We start from the raw sequence: 7881 nt of genomic DNA, 5'->3' as shown, positions 1-7881 counted from the left end.
AGGTCGAAAATATGCTTTCCCCAATTTCTGAAATTTTCATTTATCGAAATTACTATAGAAAGTACGATTATTCCTAATCACATTCCTCTTGATTCTCATTGTTGTTCACAGTATTTTTGATGATTATTTCCACAATAAATAACAAATAGTTGATAAAGTTATTATGAAAAAAAAGCACTCAATTTTTTTTCAGGGGATCCATTTTGCCTACCTGGTCTATTTTGCCCTACCCTCTCCTATGGTCCTGGATTACTATGTTCACATAGTAAGTTTCAATTTTATATTCTCTCCGTGTAAATATATCCAAAAAGGAAGGGACTCCATGCGGTGCTAAAGTATGCCATAAATGTCCCTCAATCGCTTACCAATACTTAAGCAAAATTATTCTGCTTCGATCATAAAATAAAAGGGAAATATAATATTGAGATGAGATTCATGAACATCTGAAGGGCCCGGAATTTATTCTACATTCGCCGTCTCCCAAGAGACGTTATAAACATCAAATAGAGTAATTCCATACAAAAATAGCACAATAAAAATACTTGAGCCTGACAAATGAAAGATAGGGGTTGGTGTGGTAAATGGGGCATGTTGGTTCTTCTCATCTGCAGAAAATGGTATGCATATGATGTCTGCCTCTCATCACAGCCATATCCCCCTTTTGCTTTACAAATGCTTCACCTCCCACGGTCACTACAAAATGGAATGAATCGAGTGAGCTTAATATGGAATAGAAAGGGCCAAAAATTGAATGTTTTCGTTGGGCATGAGTTAAAGTAAATCTACACTTGAAAGTTCTCATCACATTTTAGTTCCACTGACATTGCAATGAATTTTGTGATTGAAAATTCAGAATTTCATGGAAAAATCAATGAGAACTGTAGATTTCAGTTTAATTACTCCATGAAAATTGATAGAAATTAGTAAAATTCCGGTAAATACATTCTTGAATTTCCAATCAATTGGAATTTCAGTGTAATTTGGCACTGAATATTCATGGTTCTATTGAATATTTAAATAAGTTGAGCAATTCTGGTTATAATGCGGCTCAAGAATTTTCATATGTAATAGTACAAGAGCTTCAAAATTATCAGGTATTTCCCGATATGTTCATTGCAAACAAACGAAGGAGTTAGATTTTTCAGGTTAAACTATCACGAGTGCGAAGCACGAGTGGTTTTTCTCGAAAAATTTAACAAGTTCATTTGTATGCAGGCAACCTTGAGGGAAATCCCTGATTAATTTTGAAGCTTGAGTGGTATTAGGAAGAGAATTTTTTCATCCAAATTTCGGCCAAGAGAATTGCACTATGAGACAAAATCCATTTGTCAGTTTCAACGAGGGGCTCACTCGACCAGGAAATTTTTTATTTTTTATATATCAATATGAAAAATTACCAGTGGAATTATCAAAAATTATCAGTTGAATACCGTGTTGACTATATAAAATGATAGTCGAATAGCGCAATTCTAATGGCTGAAATTTGGATGGGAAAAATTCTCAGTGAAATTATATGATTGTATGCCCTTAAATCGCACTCACTGTCACTTCTGAAAATTCCGATTCGCATGTCCATGAAATTTCAATTTTTTTCTAACAGTGGAGATTGATATATTCTTATCGATAAAACAATTGAAAAGAAAAAACACATGTTACCAAAAATCAAATTTTTTCTGTATCAGTACTTTTCTGAGACTGACAGCAACCACTTCTCGAAATTTTTTTGTTTATTTTTTCTTCGCGTATACTCTTTCGCGTTTTGACGATTTGTTCCATTCTCACCTCTCAATTCCGTGTACCGCATTCTCCGAAGGACAAGGGAAAACCTCACTTGAGGGAAAAACCTGTCCAGTTATAGGCATCTCTTGCGGGACTCCTGCTCGATAATAAAACCATGACATTTAGAGTGTTACAAATTTTAACCTCCTCACCTTCGGCCTGGAATCGAACCCGGGTTCATTAGGGTCACTCTCTGGGAGGGAAATCGAACGCAATAATGCAACGGGCCAAACATGCACAAGTGCCACGAGGGTCAAATAAGGGGAATAGCAAAAACTACTTTTAAGGATTGGAGGCTTTTATAACAGGTCGAATGATGATAGGAGTCGAATGGATCATAGAGGACAGCGCGTAAACAGATGTTTAGGGGTCAAACGATCATAAGGTCTATATATGGTTCAAGCTGGAGACCTTAAGGACCAGACACTTATAAGGATCAAATTATGATAACGATCAAACGAGGAAAATAATCAGACGGATGAAAATTTTTTAATTTTTACAAATCATCTAGGAGAAAAAAGATTTTCATTTTCCATATTGCTAAACACAAATTCACTCACTTCCATTTTTGGGAACGCTGTGAACTCATTATTGATTATTAATAAATAGGCTGTTTACCATCTATATTGAGTTTCATGATGAAAGAAAATTAGAGAATCGAATAAGAATACAATATTTCATTCATATAGCCGATAAAGTTTCTTCGTAACTAACAACTCTACGCTGTCCGAGTAGGTAAAGTCAAGGACTAGCAACCAAAGTTTCTAGGATCGAATCCCGACGAGTCCAACTTTTCACTCATCATTATCAGCAGTTATCGGTTTCTTTAGGAAGGATCAGCCGAAGAATGTAAATTAGATTATTAATTAATAATGTATTGATTGATTTTTTGTGACGGTTAGGTGTATATCGAAGAATAATAACTCGTGGTTTAGTAGAATTAAGTCGGTTGTATTTGGCACGTTAGATGTGTTTACCATCGAGTTGGAGAATCGGACTGACATCGACTGATTTATTTGGTTGGGAGCGTGCGGGTTTAAATCTCTTTTGTTATGGAAGGTTCGAGAATTGTCCCGAAATTTCGTGAAGGACAAGGATAGAGTGATGTTTCTATCGAATACGACGATATAGAATATTCGAGACGCGTTATATGAATTTCGAAATAATAATTCGTTTGAGGCGCGCGCCACTTTTTTTCATCTATTAACAATAAGTATTGGGTATGGGTCACGGGTGCCGATCATCGGTCGACGCTTGGCAAACAATATCAGCCCAACATTATCAAAGCAATAGCTAGCCAAGGCGAGGCCAAAGCCGATTGTGGATCGGCATCCAAGAATCGGTAGCTCCGCTCCCAGTACCGGCCCGATCTTGGCCCGTTTGCTTTATCGTCCCGGGTAACGATAATAGGGCTGAGATTCTTCGCGTTTAGGGTACCCTGAAAACTTCAAATTTCAACCAATCAAACCATGCCTCCTGATCGGTAATGCAAGGATTCGGGATGTATGGCTCTGTTTACCTTAAACCCGAAAAATTCCAGCCCAGTTCCACTCGGGCAACTAGGGCTAGGCGGGCACCCACCTTGTACTAACCAGACTGAACGCCGCTTAGCTTGGACAACCACCGAAGCCGCACACTACCCGTATGGCTGCTACCGTCATGGCTAGCATAATTATGCAAATTCAATTTCAAACGTAAGTCAAATGTTTGAGAGGGAAAAATTCCGTAAGCCCAGTTGAAATTCAGGAATATTTCAGTTTTTTAAAGTATTTTATTCCATTTCATTCATCAATCACTAATTTTTCATAAAATACAGATGTTGAATAAGTTACAGTAGATTCTCGTTATGGGCGCATTTCCACTCATATCACCTTTTTGCCGCTCGAGCGCTTCTCCCAGTCCAGCATCTGAAACAGAAAAACCTAAATGTACATTACATTTAAGAAGTCGTCTTTTACGCTTGAAGTAGAAGTGTAAATTGCGATTACATAAACGTAATTTATGAGTTCATATTCGTAAAATACGTTGATTTTTTCCCATATTTTACGTTTACTCATCCGTAATTAACGACGAAGAAAAAAAAGTCATTTTAAGCGTAAAATACAATATTTCTTTTTATAAATTACGCATAATTAAGTCGTAAAATACCTTTCTATGAAGATCGCAAATGCTCATTCGTTAATCGTTAACAAATGCATATTGAAGAAGCAGGGATGGCCATCAATCTTCCGATTCTTCAATATTGAAAGAATTTCCTACTTACATTGATCAAGGTTTGAATACACTAATCGAAATTAAAAAATACTAAAATAATTGATAATCTCATGTTCCAATTAATGGTGAATTAAATATTTAATAATGTGGATCTGTAAATTTTTTATTGAGTAGATAGTACTAAATTTCTTATAAGGGATTTCCGATTATCCAAACAATCGTCAATCTTCCCGAATAAATTACTGATTAATAAATAATTCGGAATTCGAATATTTAAATTGATGATTACTGCAATAATTAAAATTTCAGAGTGATATCAACTAATTGACTACTTAATAATTTAACGATAATTATAATTTATGGATATGGCCATCTCTGTTGAGAACCCTTATTTGACTCGACTGTCACCCTTCAAGTGAAACATTCGTTAACTATTACCGAATATTTATTTGGTCATATCCAACTCTTCCATTCCTTAATAGTTAACGAATTGTATTTGGAATAAATGAATTATTCTATCAGTGTATGAGGTGTCGAAGAATATCTTGAGTGTGCAGTGGAAACGATGGAAGAATAGATTGAAATTCGAATTCACCTCAATTTTTGGATATTCTCTACTAAAAAAAGCCACTTTTAGCGTTTTTGTTGCACCAAAATCCGTCATTAACCCCTCACGTACGGGCTCCGTATCCCATACTTATCTAACTTCTCGCCTTAGTAGCCGTGTTCCAGATGACATATCGACCAAATCCACGCTATTGCCATCTACCGCCCGGCCGTTGGGACCGTTCAGGCATTGAAAACCCCGTACGCAAGGGATTAACGACAACGCTAAGCAACAAACATTGCGTTTCAGTAACGGCAAGGGAGGTGCCATTGTGACACCGCATCGTTCAGAGGGATGAAGACTCTGTTCCCAATCACACCCTTCGGAACCATTCCGAATGTGTGTTACTCAAATGCATCATTGTGAAGGTCTCGATGTGTTGGCGAAAACGAGCGCTATAATTCGGAGGGTCAAATGCTTACAAGGATCCCAAAGGTCAAATAGGGGTAATGACAAAATTATTCTTGCGGATATTTGAGTAGTTCAAGCTCTTTTTTCTGGGGGAAATCCTCTTCAGATTATATAGAATATGCCAAGACTATTTTTTAGGCACAATATTCACTTTAGTTTGTCGATATTTTTTCGAGGGAACAAGTTTTGAAAAAATGAAATTTAACACAGTGCGTCCATAATAGCTGTATACTCCCACCTTCACTCCAATAGTTTGTCGTCTTAAAGCGTTGTCTGGTACACATAACCAATTATGACGTTTTCGTTATACTCTCTGGTTTTTTTGCAATATTAAAAAACATAAGTGTCCCGACAGATAATTGCAAATAATCAAATTATTGATTCGATTGTTTGCAAGACTACTCATACCGAATTCACAAGGTTATATGGAACACATGTGCAGTGTCGCTGTATGATCATTAGAGGTTAAACCACCGAGAGTCAAGTGTGAAATTAAATAAAATATTGTTCACAATATTCATTGAAGATAGTCCTCAAAAAATGTATTCAACAATGAAAAATCCGAAAAAGTGTGAGGATGCCAAGATTTTCGACAAAACTCAAATCTTGCTTGACCAAAAGTTGCTAACTTGAACGAAGTACTTGGATATCCTTAAGGGTTGGAGGCTTTTATAACAGGTGGAATGATCATAGGGGTCGAATGGGATCATACACTGATAGAAGGATTCGGTTGATATTACACAGGCTCGGTAACTGTTACCTAATGTCGCAGTAAAATAAGAACAACTGAATGGCCCGTTGATAGTTACCGAACGGCTCAGTTGAGAGGTTAAGGTTGAGCCAACTGGAGGATTTGGTAATAGTTACCGAATCGCTAGTTGGTGTAACTTCTCTGTTGTTTGTTATTAAACATTGATTGTCATGTGAAAATTTGAAAATACGGGCCGTCTAGATGTGGAAATGCAGTGAAAATGTACTGAAAATGGTTATACTTCCAGAAAAAACGACGTTACACAGAGGAGAATGTATTTTAGGATTTGATAATTATCCAAAACATAACCACAAAAGGGACACAATCCGCCGCCGATGAATTCTATGAAAAGTATTTTATATGAATATTTATTACAATTTTATTTTAACGAGGTAAGTCAATTAATTATTCACCAGGTTGGATTTGTGATAAGCATATCAGAAACCAGGGGAGTTGGAGTAATATCCATAAGAACTTTTTTTGTAAAACTTTTTTTTCAATTTCACTACAGAAATTTCCGTTTATAAACAATCTTCTTCCAATTAAAAGTGTTATTGTTTTACTCACACCCTACAATTAATCGCTTATATTATTTTAATAAAGTAAATACGTTTTTGTTTATATATTCTCTGAAGATTTCAACGTGAGGAAAAGCCTGAGCTAGAGGGCGCGTTGAACTAACCTCGATTCGGTAACTATTACCAAACGCCCAGTTGTATTAAACGGTTCCCGGTTTGCGTCAAGCGAAAAATTTATCATAATCAAATGGTGTTAAAATCAACCAGCAGTTGAGTGTACCGCGATTAGTCCTAGTTATCAATGAATGTCCAGTTATGTGAACCTAATCGAAAAAAAACCTTCAACCGAATCCGTCAGGTAGATACAAGCAAAGCCTTCTATCAGTGTATGAGAAAACGCAAACAGTTGCTAAGGGTAAAACGATCATAAGGGTTGAATTATGATTACACTCAAAACGGGCAGGCAACTGAAAAGATGAAAAATTCTCGAGTTTTACAAATCTAGGAGAAAAGGAGATCTCCATTTTCCATACACGGAAAGAAATTCTCTAGAAAAATTCCAGTACCAGCACTGGAAATTTTACTGAATAGCATGTGAATTTGTATTTTTTTTTTTTTTTTTTTTTTTTTTTTTTTTTTTTTTTTTTTTTTTTTTTTTTTTTTTTTTTTTTTTTTTTTTTTTTTTTTTTTTTTTTTTTTTTTTTTTTTTTTTTTTTTTTTTTTTTTTTTTTTTTTTTTTTTTTTTTTTTTTTTTTTTTTTTTTTTTNGAATTTGTATCGTCTTTATATCAAATTTTCACAGACATTCTCGGAAATTTTAGTAGAAATCTCGAGAACTTTTACCTTAACAGCACTAGAACTTTTCCAAAGAATTTCTCTCCTTGCACTGATAAATACAAATTCACTCACTTTCTTCTTTGGGACCGCTGTAAACCCATTATTTATTGATTATTACTAAATAGCTGTTTACCATATCTATATGGCGTCTCATAATTGAAGGAAATTAGAGAATCCAACAAGAATAAAAAATTTCATTCATATAGCCGATAAACTTTTCAATAACTAGCAACTCTACGGTGGCCGAGTGGGTAACGTCAAGCACTAGCATCTCGAAGGTTCCCCTATCGAATCCTGACAAGTCCAACTTTTCATCCATCAGTATCAGCAGTTATTGGTTTCTTTAGGAAGGATCAGCTGAAAATATAAATTGAATAATACCAAAAGAATGCATTAATTAATTTTTTCAATGATTAAAAATCCGTATCGGCTGGTTATGAGTGCCGATCATCGATCCATGCTTGGCAATCGGTACCCGCTCAAGGTTTTCTAACCAATATCTAACCGAGACTCGGCCAAGACGAATTAACGATCGGCACCCAACCCTCGACAGTTCGGCTCCCAGTACTAGCCCAATCTTCGCCCGTTTTGCTTTTTGCACCTGTAGGTATACCTATTTATATACCACTTACTCGGTGTCCGTTTTAGTCTTTCGATAAATTTGTGAATTCTGCGGAGAATCGAGTGTTTGTAATTTCAAAATATCACGATGAATCGTAGAAGAAGACTTGAGAATAATCGTTTTTATTCAGAGTTACACCCACA

Source organism: Diachasma alloeum, unplaced genomic scaffold (assembly GCF_001412515.2).
Source record: "Diachasma alloeum isolate Michigan unplaced genomic scaffold, Dall2.0 Dall_scaffold_00433, whole genome shotgun sequence".
Classification (NCBI taxonomy): Eukaryota; Metazoa; Arthropoda; class Insecta; order Hymenoptera; family Braconidae; genus Diachasma; species Diachasma alloeum.
The sequence above is the reverse complement of the archived record's forward strand: the minus strand, read 5'-3'. Positions refer to the sequence as shown.